The 26,556-nt window shown below is 37.7% G+C and overlaps 1 pseudogene; it reads right to left on the bottom strand.

The window, feature by feature from the left end:
- Positions 1–2,131: 2,131 nt before the first annotated feature.
- On the bottom strand, positions 2,132–21,208 carry LOC123649045 (annotated as a pseudogene).
- Between the last annotated feature and the right edge of the window lie 5,348 nt (positions 21,209–26,556).

Genomic DNA, 26,556 nt, shown 5'->3' with positions numbered 1-26,556 from the left:
AGATTTGACTGTTGTTTTATTTTTACCTATTATATATCCATGGCTGTAAAATTGCATGTTTGAAAAGAACATCGATAGGATCTGAGAAATTTAAGCTGAGTGAGGTCTTTTAAATAAACTATTTCTTAAATAGTGGGGTTTTAAAAATTAAATACTGCTTTTAATAGTATAGTTGATTTAAGTCACCCCTCCTACCTCTCTTCTCTTCTTCTACCGGTCCCCTCTTTTTAATTATATAATTTTATTTTTTTAACCCTTACTCCTTTTCATAAATATTTAGTTCGAATGAATAAAAATTAAAAGATGAAAAAAAATAACTTAGGCACATTAAAACGTTAAAGAATTTATTTGAGCATTCAGCGATTTCATGCATTGGGCAGCACCAAACTGCTAGTGGTTCAGTGCTCCACCAAGGGGGCTTGAGGGGACAACTTTTATGAGGTATTTTTGAAAGCAAGACAAGGAGAATATTTGATTGGTTTACAGTGGAAAGTCTTTAGTTAGAAGTCAGCTGGCGGTTTCTGATTGGTTAAGCTTAAGTTTCATCTTACTGTTTACACTGAGTTGAGTTTTGGTTTGCTTATGTAGGATCCCAAGGTACTGGAGCCACCTCAGCTTAATGGCCTCCCAGTTAGCTATTTTAACACAGTTCACTGGGTGAATTTGGGCTGTGGGTCATAGTTTGCTAACCCCTTGCACTGTTGGTTGTTTGTGAAATGAATAACTGAGATGGGCTATATTGGAGAAGTATAGATACATAATAGTATCAGGCAGGATGTGCTGTAGTGTTTTGGGGTTGAATTTAAAATTTCTGAACATACTTTCTTTGCTTTTTACCAGTTTTACCTCAAGTCTAGTTAGAGACCTGTTTGAGACTTCTCTGAACTGTTCTTATTGCTCCTACCCCTTTAAATCTAAAGAACAAAAGAGAAGTAAGAAGTGAGAGAAGAAAGGAGAGACAATCCTTTATGATATTTCATAAAAGGCTAGGAAAGGAAAGAATGAATATCTAAACAGTTCTGGACACTTTGAGTAAAAAAGCATTAAAAAATATACTCTTTGTAATACTTTGAGATGGATATTGTCTTTTGAGCTTTTCTATCTTGGGATGGCTCGACTGAAATTTTAATCTACTGATTGAGTACACTCATGACATGGGAGTAATAGCCAATGATTTGGACCATGAAGCTCAACTGGGACACCCCTGCCCAGCATGGAGGTCCTCTTTTCCTTAAATGCCCCATTGACTGTTAAGTTCATCTTCTCTTACTCTTGGCCTCCTGCCTTTTACTCAGTACCACCCAAAACTTTCCTTGACTACTGTCTCAGCCCACTACCCATGTTAACATTTTTAACTAATATTTTCTTGTTTTTAAGTAATTTACAGAAGTGAATTTAGTATGTATTTAGATATGTGGTAATACTAATGAGGGGCTTGAGGGTAATCTTCCTCAGTGTGATCCTTTCTTTGATGTGGATAATTAAGTTTTATTTAGTCTTACCTGATTGATTTGCAAACAGATTTAAGATAGGCCCCATCTTTTACCACCAATCTATTGCTGTCCTTAAGCTTTTCTTATATAGAAATTCTGGATCCAGGACATTGCATTTGTACAGGCACACACAGACACATACATGCATGTACATACATTATGACTAATGTAAATACTTTCCTACTTTATAATTGACACACAAAACGATTATACTCATATGCAGATGCTCGGCTGGCCTGGGGGTGTATTTGCAGGGGGCAGCTATGGGGCTTTTCTCACATCTGGGACACAGGTGCAAGGATGCTTGAACAGCTTAGGGGTGTGCTTGCTAGAGGGCAGCCTGCAGGGCTGTTTCTCAGGCCTGGTGTGCAGATGCGTGGCTACTTGCCTGGCCTGGGGTTTGTGTGCCAGGGTGGCCCATGGGGCTATTCCTCAGGTCTGGAACATGGGCTCTTGGTTGTTTGGCTGGCCTGGGGGCATTCCCACAAGGGGTGGCCTGTGGATTGTTTCTCAGGCCTGATGCAGGGCCACTGGGGATGCAGGGCCATTGCAGTGTGTCTGGTGGGGCAGGGGAATATGAGGCTGTTTCTCAGGTCCTGAGTGTTGGTGTGTAGCCACTCTGCAGGCTCAGGGTGTTGTCAGCTGCTTGAAGGCTCAGGGGCCTCTCCTGCTTGGGGGAGGGTGTACAGCACTTTGGCTGGCTCAAAGGCAGGTTCCCTCTGGGTGGGTCTGGCAGACTGTTCCTCTGGCTGGAAGTGTGATGGGGGTTGGTTTACCTGCTCTGCAGAACCAGAGTCACAGCCAATCCTGGGCCCAGGCTCTGCCCAGCTGGGGTTGTCATTCAGCCACCCATGTGGGCTTGGTGTAATGAAGATGGAACCCCAGTGCTGGAGAAGTACAGTGGCTACTGGCCCCCAGAGCAGGGTACACTCCAGATGTGACTCTGGTTTAAAGATGGCACTGTGCTGCAGCAGCTTGGCACACAGGAGATGGGCTGGGGGGTGGGGAATGCATATCTTATGCTTCTAATCAGGACAGTGCAGCTGCATGGATTCCCAGCTGCTCTCTAGACTGGGCTCATAGCTTGCGAGGATTGTGGGAATATCCTGTTGTAAGGACTGTAGGCGTTTGCAGTGGCAGTGAGGGCCGGGGGGGGGGGGTCTTCTGCTTACCTATTCCCTGAAACGGGAATTCCCTCCTGACTCCAGGTAGATCTGATCTGGGAAGGTGAGATGGGACTGTAGAGTCCAGGTGTCTTCACCGGTGCCTCTTAGACTTCCAGTCACCACAGGTGTGTCCCCACTTCCCTGCTGCACTCTAGTGCTCTCCCTTTGACCCTCCGGTTAAATTGTGCCTATTTATTTGTTGCCTTGGTCCTTTCTTGTGAGAGGGACGAACAGAATATACTCTGAGAACCAAAGACTTTATTTTGAAAGTTTAGACACTGAAAAGTAGCAAAAATAATAGGGTTCCTGTATACCCTTCATCCTCCTTCTAATACTCATGTGATGCATAATGATAATACAATGATCCAAACCAAAAAATTAATATCATAATTTAACTAAATATCATAATTTAATTCACTGAATAATTCCCTAAATATTGTATAAATTTGAATAAATTCAACCAATTCACTAGATATTACAATTTAGTGAGTAATAATATTTACAAAACTGTAAATTTTATCTGGATATCACTAGTTTTTCCATTAATGTTCTTTTTCTGCACTAGGAACCAATCCAGATCCCACATTGTATTTATTTGTCATATTTTCTGAGTCTTTTCCAATTTGTGACTTCTTTCTATTTTTAGATAGCTATGTCAGCCTTCTTTTGGTTAATGTGTGTAGAGAATTGGATTTTAAAAAATCCAGTGGGCCATCTACGTCTTACAATTGGAACATTTGGCAATTAGATCATTTATATTTTTTATTATTCTATTTTTCTTACCCTCTGTTATTTTGAAATCTATATATGTACATGGTTTTGGTTTGTTTGCTTTTTTATTTTATTAATGTAAAATGAGGCTGTTATGTTGGTTCATGACTGTAATCCCAGCACTTTGGGGGCTGAGGTGGGAGGATTGGTTGAGGCTAAGAGTTGAAGACCAGCCTAGGCAACATGGTGAGACCCCTCCCATCTCTACAAAAAATAGAAAAATTAGCCAGATGTGGTGGTATGTGCCTGTAGTCCCAGCTACTTGGGAAGTAGAGGTAGATTATTTGTGTCTAGGTGTTTGAGGCTGCAGTGAGCTATGATCATGCCACTGCACTCCAGCCTGGGCAACAAAGCAAGACCTTGTCTCAAAAAAAATGGTTATGCTCTATTATTTTACAGCCTTTCTTTGTTATTTAATAATATCTTATACATCTTTCTATGTCAATATATGTTTGCATAATGTTTATAGTATGTATATACCATAGTTTGTTTAACCAAACCCTAACTGGTAGCCACTTGTGCTGTTTCTAATTTTTTAGTATCATAAATAGCATTGCAGTTTATATTGTTGTACATATATGTTTGTACTCTTTGCTAGAACATAGATTTCTAGAAATAGAATTGTGGAATCAAAGACTTTGTACGTTAAAGCTTTAATTGGCATTGTGGGACATTCTTACTATTTTTTAATGGTGTAATTTTTTATACAAAATGATAAATGTTCATTATATAAACTCTTTCAGGCAACATAGATAAGTAAAGAGATGACAGCAAAACATTATCCCAAATTCTAACTCCTCAGTGAAAACCACCTTTTTTAAAAACTAGGTTTATGGCATTCTGTTTCTTTTTCTAAGAATGCTGGTTTTTTTTTGTTTGTTTGTTTTTGTTTTATTTTGTTTTTATTTATTTATTTATTTATTTATTTAGACAGAGTCTCACTCTGTTGTCCAGGGTGGAGTGCTGTGGCGTCAGCCTAGCTCACAGCAACCTCAAATTCCTGGGCTCAAGCGATCTTCCTGCCTCAGCCTCTCGAGTAGCAGGGACTACAGGCATGCACCACCATGCCTGACTAATTTTTTCTATATATTTTTAGCTGTCCAGATCATTTCTTTCTAGCTTTAGTAGAGACGGGGGTCTTGCTCTTGCTCAGGCTAGTCTCAAACTCCTGACCTTGAGTGATTCTCCCACCTCAGCCTCCCAGAGTGCTAGGATTACAGGCGTGAGCCACTGTGCCCGGCCTCAGTATTTTTTTTAAAGCCTATCCACTGACACATTATAAAATTTGATAACACTAATAATGAAGAAAATCCTGAAGATTTTTAGAGTGAAAACAGACAGGCTGCCTAAACAAACAAACAAACAACAAACAGAAAAAAACCTGTCAGCATCAGTCTTTGAGAGCAGTATTGGCTACTAGAACACAGTGTTGCAATGATTGCAGAGTTTTGAGGGACAAGACTTTTCAATCCCAAAGCCCATGACTAGTCAATAATCACTTAAGTATAGGGGTAAAATATAGACATTTTTAGACATGGAAAGCCTCAGAAATTTCTTGAGGTTATGTTCTACCACAGTAAAGAAGTAAAAGAAAGATTTGTAGTATGGTAAATCTAGCCCAGGAAAACAGTTCAATGATGTCGTAGGAGGGACAGCTCTATAGCAGGTCTGGAGAACAATCGGTCCAGATTAGAAAGAAGCTGCTAAGAAAGGTGGTTTGTAGGAAATAAAGGTGATATCTGTCTGTTATTGAGTTAGCATTGTTAGATTGTGTCTTTCAAGGAATTTGTCCTTTTATTTACATTATCAAATTTATAGATACAAAGTTGTAATGTTTCCTTTTTATCTTTTTAATGTCTGTGGGATCATTTTGATGTCTTTCTCTTTTTGCTGATATTGGTAATTTATGTCTTTATTTTTATCTTGATCAGTCTTGTAAGAAATTTATCAATTTTCATTGACCTTTTCAAAGAACCAGCTTTTGGTTTCATTGATTTTCTGTGTTGATTTTACATTTTCAATTTCTTTGACTTTTGCTCTTTACCATTTTCTGCTTGCTTTGGGTTTAATTTTCTCTTACTTCTTTTTAAGGTGGAAGCTTACATATTGCTGAGAGGCCTTCTTCCTTTTTTAATATATGCATTTAGTATTATAGATTTCCCTCTAAGCATTGATCTAGCTACATTCCACAAATTTTGATATATTGTATTTCCATTTTTATCTCGTTTAAATATTTCGAAATTTCCCTTTTAACTTCCCCTTTGAACTAAGGGATATTTAGAATTGTTTGGGGATTTTTCAGATATCTTTCTGTGATTTATTTCTAGTCTATTTCTAGTTATTATAGTAAGATATAATGATTTCAGTTCTTATAAATGAGTTGACATCTGTTTGATGGACGAAATTTGGTCTTTTTTGGTGAATGTGCTGTGTGTACTTGAATAGATTGTATATTCCATTGTTGGGTGGAGTTTCCTCTAATTGTCAATTAAGTCAAATTAATGTTTAAGGAAACCGGAGCTGGATAGTAGTTAAAGTGGTTAAAACAGATTTTATTCAGGAGCTCTTGCAGTAGGGGAAAGAGACCTTAGTGTAGAACTGAGCTTGAGTCCCATGAGCATGGACAAGGGGGAATTTATAGCTAAGAAGCAGGGTGGGTGTTTTGGGGATGGAAAATTACTAATAGGAATCATGAGGGTTAGGAAAGGTTTAGGTTAAACCAACTTGATAGGAGTCTTGCTGAACATAGGCCAGGGTGATCAGATACGAAGCATGCGGGTTCTCAATAAACTGATTTAGAAGGATTCTTGCTAAAACTGGGTGATACAAAGACAAACACAGAAGCTCAAAGGTTGAGGCCTAGTTTAGTAACGGATTCAAAGTAGCCTGATTAAAGTTTGGTCAAGGCGAGAATCTTTGTCATTGATGGTATTAAGTCATCTATATCCTTACTGATTTTCTGAGTACTCATTCTGATTACTGAGAGAGGTGTGGTGAGGTGTGGTTGCCGACTGTAACTATGGATTTGTCTTTCTCCTTTCATCAGTTTTTACCTTAGGTATTTTGATCTGTTGTTAAGTGCTTACGCATATAGGATTGCTTATGTCTGTTTAGTGAATTAGCTCTTTAATGCACTTCTTTAGTTTTGGTAATATTATTTGTTTTATTTTGATATTATAGCCACTCATGCTTTCTTTTGATTAGTATTTGCATGTTTTTCTCACTGTGCTCTATTATCTTAAATAATATATAGTTAAGAAAGGGTAATTTGTTGGATATTTTCATTTTGCTTGCATTTTGTTATTTTAAATAACATTTTTAATTTAGGAAAAACTGTCTTATTAAGTATGATCTAAGATCCCATAATTTTATGTTAAGGTCTGAGGATATGAGTGTTCATCACATAATTAGAAAGAAATTTACTTTCTTGGATGGAATTTGAATGGTGATTTCATAGAGATACTATTTACACTTCAGTGCTGAAATGCTGTTTTGCATTGTCTCTGCCATACACATATAACCTAAATAAAATTTAAACATCTAAATTCCTTCTTTTTAATGAATTATTTTCTGAGGTATAGCAGACCACTTCTTTCAGCAGCATGTCTTTAAACTAATTAGTACTGTAATACTTTTATTATCTTTTAAATTTAATATAAATTGAAGCTACTTCCTTAATTTATGTCAAACAGCATATTGCCAGCATGGGAGCTGCAGATATTCAGTGTTATAGGTTATGATATCCCAAAGTAGAACATATGATTTAGAGGCATGAGCTGGCACAGTGGGCAAGATTATTCTAATTCATTTGGGAAGTGAACTGCAGCTTAGGAAGTTCATGTACAAAAATGCACTGTCAGAGTTTCTTTGTGATTTTTTACTGATAAGAAACTCTGGGTTTATAATTTCAGTACCTTAATTTCTATTGTCTTTATTTTATACAGGTGATTAATTTTAATCCTATTTAAGCTAAAATCTGTATACATATCTCTACATGCCTATGTTTTGTCTGTCAATATTTAGAATTAAAATCGCATTAAAAATATTTTGTCACATGATTACTATCTGGTTTGTTCTGAAAGCTCATATTCTACATGTAAACATATCTGTCTTAGTCCTTTGTATGTTGCTACAACAGAATATCAGAGGCTGGGTAATTTGGCATGAACTGGAGACTGGGAAGTCTAAGAGCATGGCACTGGTATCTGGCAAGGGCCTTCATGCTACATCATCCCATGGCAAAAGGTGAAAGGACAAGAGAGTAGGAGAGGGCTGAACAAGCCACTCTCTGGATAATGACATTAATCCATTCTTGAGGGTGGAGCCCTCCTGTCCTAATCACCTCTTAACAGTCCCACCTATGAATACCATTGCAATGGTAATATACGTAAGTTTATGTCTAACTCATACAAAGTTTAGCTTAGAGATCAAAGTTTCTTTTGTCTTGTGATGCCATAATGACAAGTTTCTCAAAATTGTGGTGGGGTTGGGGAGAGAGCTAAAGTATCTCATAAAACACCTTTAAGGGCAAGTCCTGAAATTGGCTTATATTACTTCTCCCCACACTGGTCTGGCTGCAACTCAAATGACCCATATGTGAAGATGGCTAGGAAATGCAATTTTCCTGTGCATTGGGGAACAAGAAGTGATATGGTTATAATGCACACAGTCTTGGGGTTTGGAAAGGGAGAGAGTAGAAGAGGAAAAATGATGGTTAGATCTCATCTCTTTTTATTACCCCAGTAGGATTTTTGCCCTGCATTGGCATTACCCTATGGCACTTTCAGCTTGAGCTGTTGCTGCTGAGTTCATAAATATTGGTGGGACAGACAAGAATTGTCCTAAGGCAACATGGGGGATGTAAGAGCCACACATATTTTATTCTTTCAGCATCACCAGAATCTGCCCTTTACCTAAGGAGGCCCTTGACCTATTTGAAGACAGATGACTTATGGATTTCTTGAAGTTTTTGGTTGTTTCCTCAAGTCAATGATTCCTTCTTTTGGAGCTATTCTAGGTTGTTTTTGGGGAAGAGAATCAGCAACCTATTGTAGTTCATTGTCTTAAGAGGAAGTAGAAGCCTTCCTAATTTCTGAATAAAGCATCTTTAGGAAAAAAATTCAAACCTTGTATTAACTAAGAAGGAAACAGTTTAATTTCTTGTCTTTATAAATAGAATAAGTAGTTTATTTCTAGGATCTAGGTATGATGGTAATTTCCATAAACCAGTAACTTTGGTTATCTGTCAGTGACCCAGAGGATAGCAGAAAATTTTGTGTTAGGTTACCTGTGAAATGTGATTCTTGCTTAGAAAGAGAATTTCCTTTTTTCCAATTACTGATACTGTCCTCACCCTCTCCCTCAGGTCAGGTTGAAATAATTTAAAAATAAACTTATCAAAGCAAGTACATCACTTCAAATTTTTTAGTGTGTAATTAACCTCTCAAAGCACCCAAAATAAGAAATATTAAAAACACATTTGATTTGATAAAATAAGTACCCTGACCAATAAAGTTAAAAGACTGAAAGTGTTTAAGCTTCCAAAATAAGCTGACAATTTCCTAAAAAATCTTTATGTTGGGTAAAGATATATGATATATGTCATTTAAACATATATACTCTTCTGCAGGGTACTGTGCAACTCAGGCACTAAAGAAATGAATGAGTGCATTGTTAAATTTATAAGTATCATTAAAATATTAATGTATTAAAAACCTGTTATATGAATTAACTTCACAGAGTAGTAATGAACATTATTAGTTAAATGAACAACATAAAGAGAAATGCACTTACATTCTATATTGACTTTATGCAGAGATGTGGAAATAAAACTATTAGGAGGAAAAATCTGTTACCGTCATTACCAGTTGGATACCTCTTTATACTTGTGATTGATTTTAGTGAGTTAAATTTACATGCTTTGTATCATGATTCAAAAATAACTGAGTTTGACTGGAAGTTTAGTTACATCAATGATTAAAATGTTTTTACATTGTTTAAAACAACATGTAGCAGAAAGACAAATACTACATGATCTCACTGATATGTGAAATCTAAGATAGTTGAATGCAGAAGTAGAGAGGAGAATGGTGCTTACCAGGGGTTGGGGGTGGGGGTGGCTGGGGAGATGTTGGTCAAAGGGTACAAAATTTCAGTTGATAGGAAGAATAAGTTCAAGAGATCTACTGTACAATATGATGACAATTGTTAATAACAGTGTATTGTTTTCTTGAATATTGCTAAGAGTATTAAAGTGTTCTCATCACAAAAAAATAAAGTTTGTGAGATAATGTATATGTTAATTAGATTGCATTTAGTCAGTCATTCCACATGTAAGTATATTTCAAAACATGTTATACACAAACATATACATTTTTGTCAATTAAAAAATATATATATTTAAAATAGTTATTAAAAAGAATTTATAATAATTTAAAATATATAACAGAATTAAAATTTTTCATCAGATTTTTAAAATTATAACATATCTTTGCTATGTTATTATTTGGGAAAGGTCATCAAAGAGTTTAGAGACCCTGCTTGTGCTTTTCTGTATGTCTCCCTGTTTGTTATTATGACCATAGGAACTTTGAAGAGAGTTTTACACTGGAATCTGCTTACATGATATTGCTCTATATCCGTATCTTTGTGTAGTAACTTCTGCATATTTTATCCTCTCCCTTAAAGGAACAGTGTGAATACAAAGTTTTTATTTTAAAAAAATCAGCTGCCACTATTCTTTTTTTATGGGAAAATTTGTTATAAGATGTTGAAGAAATCTCAAGTATTCTTAAATATAACTTTTACCAAATGAAAAAATTTGATCAAAAGGGCCGAGTACGGTGGCTCATGCCTGTAATCCCAGCGCTTTGGGAGGCCAAGGCAGAAGGATTGCTTAAGGACAGGAGTTTGAGACCAGCCTGGTCAAAATAATGAGTCCCCATCTCTACAAAAAACTAAAAAATCTCCAGATGTGTTGGTGCCCACCTGTAGTCCCAACTAATCTGGAGGCTGGGGTGGAAGATGCTTGAGCCCAGGATTTTGAGGCTGCAGTGAACTATGATCCTGCCATTGCACTCCAGCTTGGGTGGAGCAAAACCCTATCTGTTTTTTAAAAAAAAAAAAGAAGAAGAAGAAGAAAAGAAATTTCAGTAGGAATATTGAATAGGAAAAATGTGGGTAATTACATGTTATGAGTGAAAAGCTGGCTTTTCTAAAAGTCAGTTTTGTCAGTTTTGCCAACTTAGTAAAAAGGGCTGAAACATAAGCTCTGGAGATGTTAGTCTATTTCTCCACTAGATGGAGCTGTATACTAATGGTAATGCTCTACTGTATGGCAAACAAGGGCATGTTATCTGATGAGATGAGATGATTAAGATTAAGTAAACCAATATATTAATACAATTAAATAATTTGCCTATTTGTTGTATAACTGTAGGTAAGACATAACCTTATCCTTTATGTATAAAAATGTTGTTATTTACCAGTCATCTGTGGGAACTGGGTGCGGTTGATTTTTTTGGTAGAGCTGATAAGTTTCTATTGGTGTTTCCTTATACTTTTAGTCAGTACTGTAATTACCAAGAAATATAAAATATTTGCAATATACAGTTGAAATTAAATGGCTTCCACTCAACAATTTGCTAAAATAACTGAAATTCTGCATTTCCTTTTGTATAAATACACTGACTGATGCCTATGGTATGCTTAATACTGAGGCTAGTGGATTGATCTCTTGTAGATACTTCTACCAGTTTAGTTGACTGATATATTTACCCAGTGTCAGCTGCATTTGTTTGCAAACTTGTTTATACTATATCACTATCTGTGATCACAATTATCTAATTAAATTAAATTGAAAAAAGCTAATAGAAATATCGTTATAAAAAGCATTCTTCCTCTGAGAACTAAGGTGAACGCTTTGGAACACTCATAAATGTGAATTCTTAAACAATAATCACTTAACTAGGTGTGAGTGAGAAAGCTGTGTAAAAAACTTAGAAAGGTTTGGTACTTGCTTATGGGACAGAATGTACTTGGAATTCTGCAGGTTCTATACCAAAGGTGCATTTATTTAATAGTGTGATTATAAATGTACAAGTTTCATATTTAGATGATTATCACTGAGAAATAACTCACCAGGAAATATTATTTGAAAATGCCAAATGTACTGGATTAAGGTTATTTTAAAGTTAAAGAATTTACTTAGGTGCTTAGTACTTTTAAAATTTGTTTCTCTTTTAATATCACTACCTTGCTTTATATGCTCGAGACATCTAAAGGGTATTAATAGAATACAAATGAAAGAATCAATAATCTAAGTAAGATATATAAATTTTTCTTGGGGTCCGTGGGCAGAAAGGGCACCATGCATGCCAGGTGGGAGCAGTGTCTAGGCAGGGCCAGGGTGACCAGACTATCCTCACTACGGGTTTTGGGGCATCTCTTCCTCCCAGTTCTAGGAATTTCCTGGTAGCTTCATCTTTGGCTCTGTCTGACAGAGTAGTTTTCAGTGGCTTAGAACAAGCCCCTAATGATAAGAGGTGCTGACTCAGCTCTGGCTCTGGGCCCCACTGTGTGACTTTCACTCAACAGGTGTTGAGTGCTAACCATGCACCAGGCCTGATGGGGGCATTGGGCCACAAAGAACCAGGCAGAGGCTGGGGGTGGAGCAGACTCTGGACAGACAAACAGGGTGGATCAGGAAAGTGATGTGAGGGCTTATTTAAAGATAAGTAGATAAAGAGGTTGTAATGGATCCACGAACAAATGTCACTGACCCCCTATATTTTTTTTGTAATCCTTTCCCTTAACTAACTGCCTGAGGGCAGACTTCCTGAAGCCAAGACTCACCATCCCCTGGGACCTGCCTCAAGGCACTCGGCCCATCCTTAAAAAGCCATTATCTCTGTTAGAGAGATGGATTTGAGGCAGCTTGTCCTGTTCAGAGAAGATGTCGTTTGTATTAAAAAATCACTTTCTTCCTTGGTAGTCCTCATTGTCTCAATAATTGGATTTTTGTGCAATGAGCAACTGGACCTAGGCCGAAACCCCCTTTTGGTTTTGATAACAAGAGAATGGCATTCCTTCGTCAAAGTATATTATGAGCTGGGCATGCTGGCCCGTGCCTGTAGTCCCAGTGGCTCAGGAGGCTGAGGCTGGAGGATTGCTTGGGGCCAGTAATTTAAGGCTGCAGTAAGCTATGATCAAAAATACATATACACATACATAAATTTTAAAAATTAAAAAAAATTTTTTCTTGGTATTTAAGTAGAAGAAAATAAAACTATACCTTATCAAAGGCTCCAGATAGGTAACCTACCAAATCGTAAAGCGTTTTTAGTATTGATTTTGAGTAAATGTAGTGGTTTGTATCTTTCTGTTATTCTTCATTTTATGATTTGTTGTTGAATGTTTTTGTAGCTAAAAGTTTTGAAATTTGGCCCTTAGGTTCTCTGGCCTCTTCAGGTTTCACTAGTGTGGGATTGTCTTCCTCCAGATACACGAGACAGGAAGTTTCGGTTCAGTAGTGAGTTCTTTTCTAACAGGAGTTTCTCCTTCCCCAATATAATCCTCTGAGAGCAATTCCATGTTTTAAAAAGGTAGAAGATTTTTTCTTCTAGTATTATGGAAAAAATACCACACTAGGAGTCAAAAGGTCTAGGTTTTAATCTGGGATCTAGAACAATAAATATTTGCTGAAGAAATATTTGAATGAATGGCTTTGCTACTTATTAGTGATGATATTACTAATATAACCTACTCAGTGAACCTCTTTTAGAGCCTTATCTATAAAATGAGAATTTATTAATTCAACACACATTTGTGAGTCAGGTAGGCCAATGAGAGATACAAGCTTCCTTCAAGGCAATCAGACTGCTTAACTGGGAGGAACACATAAGTAAATAATTAATATGTACTGTGACAAGTGCTTTGGTAGAGATATGTATAGGTAGAGCTGGACAGAGACAAGTGGATTGCCTCTTTAAACCTGTAAATATTAGTCAAACATTTATTTACTGGTGGTAGGGAGAGATTGATTTTATATTCCTAAAATTATTATAAAGAAATAGATTAAAATGCAAATTTCCTCTCACTAGTTGAAGAAAACATTTCTGAAAAAGACATTTGAACACATGTTTCCTTTTTCTGTAGTTCCTATTTTCACTACTGAACCAACAGTTTTGGGGAATCATCATATTCATGAATTTCAAAATTAAATAATAGTATAATTTATCAGAAAATTTATCATGCCATGGAGGCTTAAGCAACTCTATCTTGGATGCTAATCTGCCATGTTGACTTCTGATTAACCCCTGTTCCAAAAATGCCTCTGAATTTTTACTTTATCTGCTATTTCTGTAAATCCTGCCCTTAGGTGAACATAACCTTGACCTTAAGTCCTGCCCTTAGACAGATTCATGTAGCATTCTTGACTTTCTCTGAGGGGTGGATTTCAATTGTTCTACATTTTCCTTCCCTATGGTATGTAAGCCCTAGGTCTAGGAGTAATTGCACAGTGATCCACCATATTGTCTTGCAGCCCCCTGGGACATGGCTTCTGTTCCTAAGTCCCTATTAAATGTTTCTTTCCAAGACGCTGGATATGTCAAATTCTTTCTTTGGCCTCTCAGCTTCCTTGGACTTTGGGAATAGGTTTGCATAGACCTGTCCACCATGGAACACATGCATTATTTTCTGAATTTTAACTGAGTGCAACTCTATGTGTAGTAGATATTGCCAAGGAATGTTTTTAAATGTCCTTTTAAAAGGACATACGGTGACATATGGAAACCTTAGTAAACTGGCATTGTATTTCTAGTTTATTCCAATGATGTTTCAGTGGCCTTCATAAATTGTTTTACCCACCTCTCTGATCCTGAATCCTAGTTTGTTTGCATTTAATTTGAACAGAACTGACACTTTATAATTTTGAGTTTTCCAGTCTCTGACCATGGCAAATGTCTCCTTTTATTTAGGTTTTCTTTTATATCTCTTCATAAAATTGTATTACTTTCTCTCTAGAGGTTTTCCTTTGTTGTAACGGCAAGACTTTAAGTATAAATGTTGAAAAGAAACGTAAACAGCGAAGATTCTTGACTTGTTCCATTATCAAGGGAACAGTATTTAATGTTTCACCATTTCTAGAGGATTTCTTTTGGTTGTTTGTTTTAAGATATTTGTTACCAGATTATTATATTTTAGAATGCATAGAGTTTATTTTAAGGAAATGCATGTTGAATTTTTTCAGATGCCCTGTCTCTATCTCTCTACTTCTCCCATCCTTTGATTTTCTTCTTTAATGATAGGGTAATGAATGCATTAATATCTTTTGAAATATTAAATCTATAATGGAATAAACATATCGGTCATAGTGCATTATTGTTTTTCCTATATTGCTGGTTTTTGTTTGCTAATACTTTGTTTATGATTTATGTATCTGTCTTCATTAATGGGATTCTCATCTAATTTTTATTTCATATACTATTCTTATATGGGTTTGGTATCAAGATTTTTCTATCCTCCTAAATGTTTTGATGTTATTTCCTACTCTGGAAATTTTTAAGAAAGATTGAAATAATTCCAGATCAGATTGGCATAATAATTTCTGGAATATGCTTTTTTCCATGAGTTTTTCCAATTAGTTTCTTTGAAAGTTTTAGGATTTTTCAAGTTTTCTTTTTCTGCTAAATCAGTTATGATAAGTTGTTTTTTTTTTTCCCTCGGGTTTGTCTATTGAATCTAAATTTTGTAATATATTATCATAGTATGTTAATATTCTCTTTTTAAAATTATTGATACTGTTTTATTTGTATATACTTTCTTTTCTTCTTGGTAAGTTTTCCCACATTTTTTCAGTTTACCAGTCTCTTTGAAGAACCAACTTTTGGCTTTGTTAATCCTCTCAGTGGTATGTTTATTTCCTATGTAATTAATTTCTGCTCTTAATTTTTTTCTTTCTAATTGCTTTGGATTTATTTTGATTTTGTTCTAATTTCTTCTGATGTGTACTTAAATCATTAATTTTCTATCTTTCTTCATAATACATGTATTTAAGGATATAAATTTGCCCCCAAGTAGTACTTTAGCTGCATCTCACAACTTTTGTTTTGTGGAATTTATTATTATGAATAACAGTACTATGACCTTTGTTGTACAGTTTTTTGAATTTTAACACAAGTGAAGATTCATATAACCACCACTATAATCAGAATACAGAGCAATACTGTTTCCCAAAAACTCTCTAGTGCTGCCTTTATTATTATTATTATTATTTTGGAATATTATGAGGGTACAAGTGTTTTAGTTATGTGGATTGCTTTTGTACTGCTTCAGTCAAATTTATACATGTGCCCGTCACCCACATAGTGTACATTGTACCCATTAGGTATTTTACCCATCCCCTCCTCCCTGCTCCCTCTAATGTTGTCTTTAATAGTCACATCCTCCCTCTACCCATGCTCCCTGACAAGCACTGATCTGTTGTCCATAATTATAGTTATGTCATTCCAAGAAAGTTATACAAATGAGAGCAAAAGTGTGTAGTTTTTTGATGTCGTCTTCCTTTGCTGAGCTTAATGTTTTTGAAGTTCATCCATGTTGTTGCATGGATCAATAGTTCGTTCTTTTTTATTGCTGAGTAGTATGCCACTGTATGCATGTATCAGTTTGTTTATCCATTCATGCATTGAAGAATAGTGGAGTTGTTTCAAGTGTTTGCTACAGATCTTCGTGTGGACATACTTTTCATTTCTAGGATAAATACCCAGCTGTGGGGTTGTGAGGTCATATGCTAAATATGTGTCTAACTTTATTAGAAACTGTCAAACTACTTTCTTGAATGCCTGTAACATTTTCATTTTAACCAGCAATGTATGAGCATTCTAGTTGTTCCTTATCCTTCTCATCAGTTGATATTGTCAGTATTTTATTCAGTCATTCAGTTGTATACAGTAGTATTTCATCATGATTTTTTTTTTTTTTTTTTTGACACAGAGTCTCACTTTGTTCCCCGGGCTGGAGTGCTGTGGCGTCAGCCTAGCTCACAGCAACCTCGAACTCCTGGGCTGCAGCGATCCTACTGCCTCAGCCTCCCGAGTAGCTGGGATTACAGGCATGCGCCACCATGCCCAGCTAATTTTTTCTATATATTTTTAGTTGTCCAGCTAATTTCTTTCTATTGTTTTAGTAGAGACGGGGTCTCGCTCTTGCTCAGGCTGGTCTGAACTCCTGATCTCAAACGATCTGCCTGCCTCGGCCTCCCAAGTGCTAGGATTACAGGTGTGAGCCACCATGCCCAGCCTCTCATCATGATTTTAACTAGCATTTTTCTAATGACTGATTATGTTGAAACTCTTTGCATATGCTTATTTGCCATTCCTATATCCTCTATAGGGAAATATCTGTTTTAAGTACTTTGTCCACATTTTTTATTGTTGAGTTTTGATAGTTTTTTTATATTGTGGATACAAATCCTTTGTAGATGTTTAATTTACAAATATTTCCTCCCAGTCTGTAACTTGTCTTTTAATTATCTTGGCAGTTCTTTGGCAGAGCAAGTTTTAATTATGATAAGGTCTCATTTATAATTTTTTTCCTTTATGAATTATGCTTTTGATGTCATTTCTAAGAACTCTTTGCTAATGAAGATTTTTACCTTTTGTTTTCTTTTATAAAGATTTGCTGCTTTCATTTAGATCTGTGATCCTTATTTAATATTAAAAACATTTTTTTGAGATGGGGTCTCACTCTCTTGCCCAGCCTGGAGTACAGTGGCATGATTATAGCTCACTGCAGCCTCAAACTCCTAGGCTCAAGCAATCCTCCTGCTTCAGCCTCCTGAATAGCTGGGACTACAGGCATGCACCATTGTGCCTGAGTAATTTTTCTTATTTTTTTGTAGAGATGGGGTCTTGCTATGTTGCTCAAGCTGGTCTTGAACTCTGGGCCTCAAGTGATCCTCCTGCCTCGGCCTCCCAAAGTGATGAGATTACAGGTGTGAGCTACTGTGCCCCACCTGGAACCCTTAAAAAAAATAGACTTTCTTTTAGAGCAATTACAGGTTTATAGAAAAATTGAGTGGAAAGTACAGACAGTTCTCATACACCTTCTCATCTCCTTCCTCAGTTTCCCCTGTTATTAATATCTTGAATTAGCTTGGTACATTAATTACAATCTGACTTCCAGTACTATGCTTCATAGAAGTGTTAAAATCAGGCATCCTTGTCTTGTTCTTGATTTGATAGAAAAGGATTTCATTTTTTACCACTTTGTTTGATTCTAGTTGTGGATTTTCCATACGTGTTCTTTCTTAAGTTGAAGTAGTTCTTGTTTACATCTAGTTGTTGCATGATTTTAACATGAAAGCATGTTGAATTTTGTCAAATCCTTTTTTCTATCTCAATTGAGGTCATCATGTGTTTTTTTCTCTGTTCAGTTAATGTGGTATATTTCATTCATAGGTTTTCATATTTTCAACCAACTCTGGATTTCACCATTAAACCCCATGTAGTTATAGTATATAATCCTTTTGATATCCTGCATATTTTGGCTTTATAGCATGCTGTTCATGGTTTATTTATCATTATTCATAAGGGACATTGGTCTGTGGTTTCTTTCCTTGTAGTGACTTTATCCAGCATTGGTATCAGAGCAATGCTGACCTTAAGAAAATGAGTTAGGATGTGTTCGGTTCTGTTTGATTTTTTCAAAGAATTTAAGAAAGATTGTTGTTAATTCTTTAAATGTTGGTAAACTTCACCAGTAAAGCCATCTGATCCTGTGCTTTCCTTTATCGGAGAAATTGATTAATGATTCAGTCTGCTTACTAGTTAGTTACAGCTCTATTCTAATGTTCTATTTCTCCATGATTGACACTGGGCAGGCTGTGTATTTCTAGAAATTTTCCATTTTATTGAGGTCACAGAGGTGATTGCTGTTCAATTTTTCATAGTACTCTCTTGCAGTCCTTTTTCTTACTGTAAAATCAGTAGTAATACATCTATTTTTATTCCTGATTTTAGTTATGTGCATCCTGTCTCCTTTTTTTTTTGAATTTTCCCACTTTTCATTTATTTTGACATTACTGATGATTCCATAAACTTGCAAGCAGAAGATAGCTGTTCAATAAAATACTTTTCATATATATAATATACAGAAATTATTTTAAAAATCTGTTCATATAATGGATTCTTTTGGTACTAATAAAAATTGAGATACAAATAATTGACTAGAAATGAAGCCATAGCTAAACCAAGATACACAGGACTTTCCTGCATTTCATTTCAGAAAAGAAACCAAATAATTCATACTATGTTAGAAGAATAATGTACATTTGTCATAGTATACATTATTGTATTTTCTTAAAGCAGAGCCTATTTAAGGTTTTTAAATTTAAAAATGTTCAGGCTTACTTCTGTAAACAATCATATCACTAGTTATACACATTTCTCTCATCTTGCAAAAAAAATGCTTATTTAGTTGTCTAAAGTCTAATGATGTCAAAGAAACTAATAACAGCAACTTAATTAGCAAGCTATAAATCAGGTGTAGAAATTCAGCAGTTGAGCTCTATTTTCTACCTACTGTACTGCTGCTATTCAATCTATTTTCTTCATGCATTAAAAGAACTAATAGTCATTTATGGTCAAAATAAGAATTTCTTTATTGGAGCAAATAACAGAATATGTGAGAGGAAATGAATTTCTAATGTCATGACACTCTTTATGATCTTTTAAAAGGTAAAGGATTATGTGTGTATGTGTGGAAAGGAGTAGGAAACGAGAGTAGAAGGTTAAGACAGGTGCTTAAAGAAAATGCTGGGATAGCTACATTAGAATTATATTTATTTTAAAAAAACTGATCTGAAGTCTGCCCAGTGTACCAAAAAAAAAAAAGAAAGCAAGAAAAGAAAGAAGAAGAAGAAGAAGAAGAAGAAGAAGAAGAAGAAGAAGAAGAAGAAGAAGAAGAAGAAGAAGAAGGAAGAAGAAGGAGGAAGAAGAAGAAGGAGGAGGAGGAAGAGGAGGAGGAAGAGGAGGAGGAAGAGGAGGAGGAAGAGGAGGAGGAAGAGGAGGAGGAAGAGGAAGAGGAAGAGGAAGAGGAAGAAGAAGAAGAAGAAGAAGAAGAAGAAGAAGGAAGAAGAAGAAAGAAGAAGAAGAAGAAGATCTTGGTGCAAGTTTAACCTGATAAGGTATTTGTGGACAAAAGCTGGTAGTGATCAGAAAAAGTTCAATACTTGAAAACACAAAGAAACTCAACAGGAATTTTAAAGGTAGTAGTCCAGAAAATGTAACAGTTAACTCTTATAATCTTTTAAACTGAACAGACAAATCTAGTTGAAGCCAACTATTAAAACACTTTTCGGTCTGAATATTTATCAGCCGATATATTCTGTTGTAGCAATTGGCTTTTTTTTTTTTTTGAGACAGAGTCTCACTCTGTTGCTGGGGTTAGAATGCCATGGCATCAGCCTAACTCGCAGCAACCTCAAACTCCTGGGCTCAAGCAATCCTTTTGCCTCAGCCTCCCGAGTAGCTGGGAGTACAGGTACATGCCAGCATTCCTGGCTAATTTTTTTTCTATATATATTTTTAGCTGTCCAGATAATTTCTTTCTATTTTTAGTAGAGATGGGGGTCTCTCTCTTGCTCAGGCTGGTCTCGAACTCCTGACCTTGAGCGATCCTCCTGCCTCAGCCTCCCAGAGTGCTAGGATTACAGGCGTGAGCTACTGCACCTGGCCTCCAATTGGCTTTTGAGAAATAAAAAAAAAGAAACGTTTTGTTAGAGCTACCACATCCAAAAGTGATGAAAATAAATTAGTTCACCCCACAAAGATATTCTTTAAGCTCTAAAGCATAAAAAGCTATATAATACCTTACACAAATTAACCAGTGTTCTTAGAAAAGTAATGCAGTTTTTGACTGATGACATCACAGCTGTATTTGTGGTGAAGTACTAGACACAAGAATGTATGTATCAACTAGGCATTTTCAGGCTACTCAGTCTGTAAGGTTATCATTTAACTCTTGTCACTATATAATAAGTGGTATGCATGTTGGGACTTAAGTCATGAACTGTGGAGAATAAGCAGTGTATTATAGTAACAAGATTTGCATCTAACAAATAATTGCAGTATGGAACAAACCTCTTCTATGAACTTTGTGATTTGCTGTTGGTCGCTTGTAGTAGATCCTTGATTTGATTCTTCCGTATTCATGCTTTCTCCATCTGCACTAACATTTCTTCATCTTCCTCATCATCGTGTAGGTCTTTTTAAATTAATTGTCTAGCTAGTTTAATATTCAGTCTTTCATTGTAGTGAAGCTTTCTTTTCATTTCAAATTGTAGCTTTATTTCCTCGTTCTCCAGGTGAGAGGTGGCTGTCGTCCTCTCCCCTGCTTTCTTGTTCCAGAACCCGATGCTTTGGCTCCCAGCCTTCAGCAGCAGCGCAGTTCTCAGCTAAGACATCTGGAGTCCTGGCTTCAGCGGTTTCTGAATCACTGGGTGCACCTTCCTCATCACCTCTCACACCATGGTAAGGAGTGCTTGGTTCATCTATCTTCATTAAACCACAGTGTGTCTGCTGGAGGATGTGTCACCAGGATGTTCGTTCCATCCCACTTCTGGGATTTTTTACTCAGCTCTGGGTCAACACTCCCAGGCTGTTCTGCCGACGCCCTGGTAGAGACCATGGAGGTCTGTTCATGCTCCCTGCTGGGCCGGCGCTGGGGCTGGTGGCTCAGAGTCGCTGCTTGGCGCGGGTCCGCGAGGAGAAGCATCCAGCGCTCTCAAAGACCCGCCGGGCAGCCGCGGAGCAAGCGCGTGGACAAGGCAGCCGCCCCTGCTGTCTTGGAAAGGGCTCCCGCCTTGTCCTCACACCACCACCACCACCAGGACGCCAGAGCCAGCGCCACGTGGGTGGCGGCCCTGCTCTGCCCTTTGTCGCTGATGCTTTCTCTGCCTCCGGAGAGACACTTGCCTAGTGCCCTACCCCCGCCTAGCCACCCTCTAGCCTTTTTTTTTTTTTGAGACAAAGTCTCACTCTGTTGCCCAGGCTAGAGTGCAGAGGCGTCAGCCTATCTCACTGCAACCCCCTGGGCTCAAGCAATCCTTCTGCCTCAGCCTCCCCAGTAGCTGGGACTACAGACATGCGTCACCATGCCCGGCTAATTTTTTTTATATATATTTTTTAGTTGTCCACTAATTTCTTTCTACTTTTAGTAGAGAGGGTGTCTCCCTTGTGCTCAGGCTGATCTCGAATTCGTGAGCTCAAAGGATCTGCCTGCCTTGGCCTCCCAGAGTGCTAGCCTTTTTCTCTTTCTTTTTCTTTTTTCCTTTATTTTTTGGTGGGGGTGGGGGCCATTTAGCTAAAGGTTTGTGAATTTTGTTAATCTTTTTCACCAAGTGACTCTTGATTTTGTTGATTTCCTTTATAATTTTGTGTTCTTTATTTTCTTTGTTTTGGGCTCTAATATTTATTTTCTTTCTAACTATAGCTTTGGGTTTAGTTCTTTTTAAAATACTTTCTTAAGGAGTAAAGTTATGCTGTTGATTTGGGACTTTCCTTCTTTATAATGTAAGCATTTGTAGGGATAAATTTCCCTTTTAGCATTGCTTTCACGGCATCCATAAATTTTGTTGTGTTTTGTTTTTATGTTCATTTGTATCAGTAAAATTTTGTGAATTTCCTTGTAATTTTTCTTTGACCAGTTGTTTGAGTGGGTTACATCACTTCCATATATTTGTGAATTTCCCATTTCTCATTCTTCTGTTTTCAAGTTTCCTACCAGTGTGTCCAAAAAAGATACTTTATATGATTTCCATAATTGTTAATTTATTAAGACTCCTTTGTAGTCTGACATATGGTCTATCTTGAATAACGTTCTATGTATACTAGAAAGAGTATTATCCTGCTGTTGTTGGGTAGAGTATTCTGTCTACAACTGTTTGTTCTAATTGGCCTATTGTGTTGAAGTCTTCTCTCTCTTTGCTGATTTTCTGTCTAGTTCTCATTATTGAAAGTGGGGTATCAAAGTTTCCTAGTATTATTGTAGAGTTGTCCATTTCTCCCTTCAATTCTGTAAATATTGGTTTCTTGTATTTTGTAGGTCTGATGTTCAGTGTATTTGTGTTTATAATTATTGTATCTTCTTGGTGAATGGACCATTATTTACCATTATGTAATGTCCTTGTTTGTCTTTTAAAATAGTTTTGGCTGAAGTCTTCTTGTTCTGATGTTAGTATAGCCAGCCCATCTGTCTTTTGGGTACTGATTGCATGAAACGTCTTTTTTCCAAACGTTCATTTTCAACCTATATGGGTCCTTGGATTTAAAGTGAGTCTGTTACAGACCTTATATAGTTTAATTTTTAAATTTATTGTTCCAATTTTAATTTCTTTAATTTGTGAGTTTAATTCTTTTATATTTAAAATGATTATGGATAGGAAATGATTTACATTGTCATTTTTAATTTGTTTTCTGTATGTTACAGCTTTTTTGTCCCTTATTTACTCCATGTCTGCTTTCATGTCTTTGTATTTATTTTATTTGTTGTGACGCATTTTGATTCTCTTTTCATTTCCATTTGTGTATATTATATCGATATGTTCTTTGTTATTACCACGGAAATTGCACACAACATTCTACAGATATGAAAATCTATTTTAAATGTATACCAACCTAAATTACGTACAAAATCTCTACTCCTTTAAAGCTCCACTTCCTCTCTTTATTTTATCGATGTCACAAATTACACCTTTGGGGTGGAAGAGTCCTACGGGGCAGGGGGAAGCGGTTGGACGTGTTCGCTTGAGCTTCTGCCGCCGCGGCCGCCTCGCGATCCCTCCGCATCGACCGCGGCTGGAAACCCACTGACAGCGCGGGGGCGCGTTGGGAGCTGCGTCCCGGCCTCACACCCCACGGGGCTCCCGTCCGAAGGGAGCGGGTCTCGGGGCACGAGCGCCTCAGGCGCGGCGCAAAGCGCGACCGGCCGGCGGGGGCGGAGCCTCTCCCGGGGGGGCCGCGCCCGAGGAGGCGGAAGAGCCCCGGCCGCCGCGCGCTGGCGTGAGCCGCCGCCGCCGCCCCTCCCGCTCTCGCCCGGCCGGGCCCGGCCACTGCCCCTGCCGCGGAGGCAGCGGCGGCGGCAGCTCTCCTCTCCTCGGCGGGCGCTCGCGACCGCCCGGCTGGCTGAGCCCGTCGCTTAGGCTCTGCTCGACTCCCTGCTCTTCCCCTCTCCCCTCGCCCTCTTCCCGTCACCCTTCCCCGACCCCACCCGGCCCGGGGCCTCGGCTGCCCCCGGCCATGGCGTGCGGAGCCACTCTAGAAAGCACTCCGGATGCCGACCCGCTGTTGAGCCCGGCGTCCCCAAGCGGAGGCCATGGGCGCCAGTGTCGGAGCCCCCCGCCGCCGCCGCGTCCGTCTCGGCTGGCTGGGCCGCCTAGCCACAGAAGTGTCTCCGAGTGGGGCCGCCCCCTTCGGCGACGTCTTCTCCCGCCTCACCACGGGTGGGACTGGGCCCCGCGGCTTCCGGGGTGGGCGAGAGAATTGGGGTCCCTGGGCGTGGGGTGCGGCAGCGGGGTGCGGGTGCCGGGCTGTGGTTCTCGTTCTTTGCAAAGTCACTGGGCTACCACATTTCTTTTAATTAGCTCTTTGGGCTACGGAGACACAATAGAAATGGCCTGATGTCAAGGGGGGAGGGCGGTCCGGAGGTAAGGTGGGTAGGGGCGTATTGTGGGAAAGAGGAACAGCCTTTCCTTGGGGCCCCGTGATCGGAATTGAGTATTTCCGTAGTCGGTAGAGCCCCAGCGGAAAGGGTCCGAGAGGGCGATATTATTCATAAATTGAGGCGAGAGAAAGGTCACGTTTCACCCGAATCTCGGTGTCTGTTTGCCTTAATGGATTGGTTGCAGCTATTAACTCTGGGACTGGGAGGTTTGAGACGAGGCGAGGCGACAGCCCCTCTTCCAGTTCAGACGTGGCTGATTTTAGTATAGAGGGGTTGGGGGTGAGGATGGATGTCACTGGGCGAGATCTAGGCCTGTCGTTAATCACCCACAGGAATGCCACTTTGGCTGAGTCCAGACCTGTTTCCCTAGCAGGGTCAACAACAAAGAAAATGCTCTTCTCGAGTACTGTAATATGATCACACTATATGTCTAGACCTAGAGAAATCTTGAACTTTTAATGAAAAGCAAATTGTATTGAAAATTGGGGCTGAGTAGTTACTTTTATTTGGAAATGCTTTCTTTCTGCCCAACAAAGTATGTTGGGAGAAAACAATCTAGCCTTGAGAACTAGAAATCAACCCAAGATTCCAAGTTGACTTCAGACTCTTACTCTTCATCTTGAAACATTTCCTGAAAGAGTCTATGAGGAATGTCTTTTGGCTGCTTTGTATAGCATGTGTATGCCCAGTTTTTTCAGAACTTTGAAATCCTTTTGCTCCTGGCGCAGTCCTAGGATAGGCTTTTGTGGACTTGAAGTGTAAATCTGTTTCCTTTGTGTGTAGCATGCAAAGGTTTCTGTGTGAGCCTTTGGTAATATCACCCTCAGACAAAGCCTTTTTTCATAGCTTGATTTAAATGTGTCATTATCATTAGCTTAAAAAGTTGGAAATATAGACCACTGTATTTATTAACTTCCATTTGAAATTGACTTAGTGTTTTTTTTTAATATAAGATTTTAAAATATCCTTTCCTAAATCCATGGGGGGAGGCCCTAAAATACCCAGGCTACCATTTTTGCTGTTAAATATTTGATCTGACATACTGTCTTGGAGTTGTAGCAAGTTTTCACAGGAATTCTCAGATAATTTTGTTTAATATCATATCTAAACTGCCTTTAAATAAAGGCATTCATTGATTGATTGTTAGAATTTTTTTTTTTAAAAAAGGAAACAACCAGTGTCAAGAATGAGCTACTGGTGGTTGATATTTTCAGAGTTTGTCCTTCAGTGAAATGGTATCATTAAAAACTGAAATGGTATCATAGAATCTGTGTTTAACTAATAAGGCCATTTCAAAATAGCTGTAGCAATAAATTTCAGTTAAGGGAGTGAATTAATACAGTGCTAGGTTTGGGAATTAAAGTACTACATGTCATTGCTAAAATAGTCTTGAGCATGTATGTAAACCAGCATGGGACTATAACATGCTCTCCCACTTTAAAAGGAATTTATTCAGAAGGAATTGTTATCATCCCTTGTAAACTTGTCATTTCATTGATATATTTGTAGCGTGGGTTAATGCAGTTGGCTCCACATTATCCCAAGTTTCAATTAAGTATACTATAATAGTAAAATGACTGCAATTACTGGAATTGTTTAAGCCAGCTGCTTCACACTCACATTTTCTGAAATATTGCTGTCTTCTGTTCTTCCAGATGTTTTTTAACTTTAGAACTTTGATCATATCCTGAACCCTAAAATCACATCCTAAGTGATTTTGAGTCTGCTAAACGTTATTTCAACTAATTTGAATATTAACATAAAAAGTTGACTTGAAAACCAGCTGTAATTGCTGGTTTTGACTGCTAAAATGTACATTTTTAACCTGTGATTTTGGATGATATCCTACATGTAATTTAATTTGGCTTTGTGTTTATATGGCCAGTTTGGGGTTTGCTCCTGTATAGTTTTTGTAATAATATTGTCAAAATGGGAGCTGCAGTGTCGTGCAGGTAATCAAAGAGCTTCCCAGTTTTTGTGTTAGCAGACTTGGAAATAATTTTCTCAAGCACCTAATTTTTAAATTCCTATTAATATTTTAACACTGGTGATTCTTAAACTTCACTGGAGTGAATACTCATATATTCTTAGCTGAAATAAGTAGCTAGGATTGGAAGGGGACCATGGTTTACCAAATTGAGATTGACTAGAACTCTGTAGGAACCTCTATTTTCCTCTCACTCCTGTGAGTTCAAATATAATTTAAATAATTTATAACTAGAGTACTGAAGTGAATTTTTTTCAGAGCATGTATACAATTATCTTCGTTCTCATAGTTTCTTCTGGTGGTATAGCTGAAGTCATGTTGTGGCTTTATTAGTTTCAGGAATTTGGACATCTGTTTTAAACCCTAGCTATTAGTCATCCCAGGAAGGTGATTCCAAAGTTTGACCTGATGACTA

Source organism: Lemur catta, chromosome 13 (assembly GCF_020740605.2).
Source record: "Lemur catta isolate mLemCat1 chromosome 13, mLemCat1.pri, whole genome shotgun sequence".
In the NCBI taxonomy this organism is placed as follows: Eukaryota; Metazoa; Chordata; class Mammalia; order Primates; family Lemuridae; genus Lemur; species Lemur catta.
Note: the sequence above shows the minus strand (reverse complement) of the source record. Positions and strands in the feature narration are given on the sequence as shown.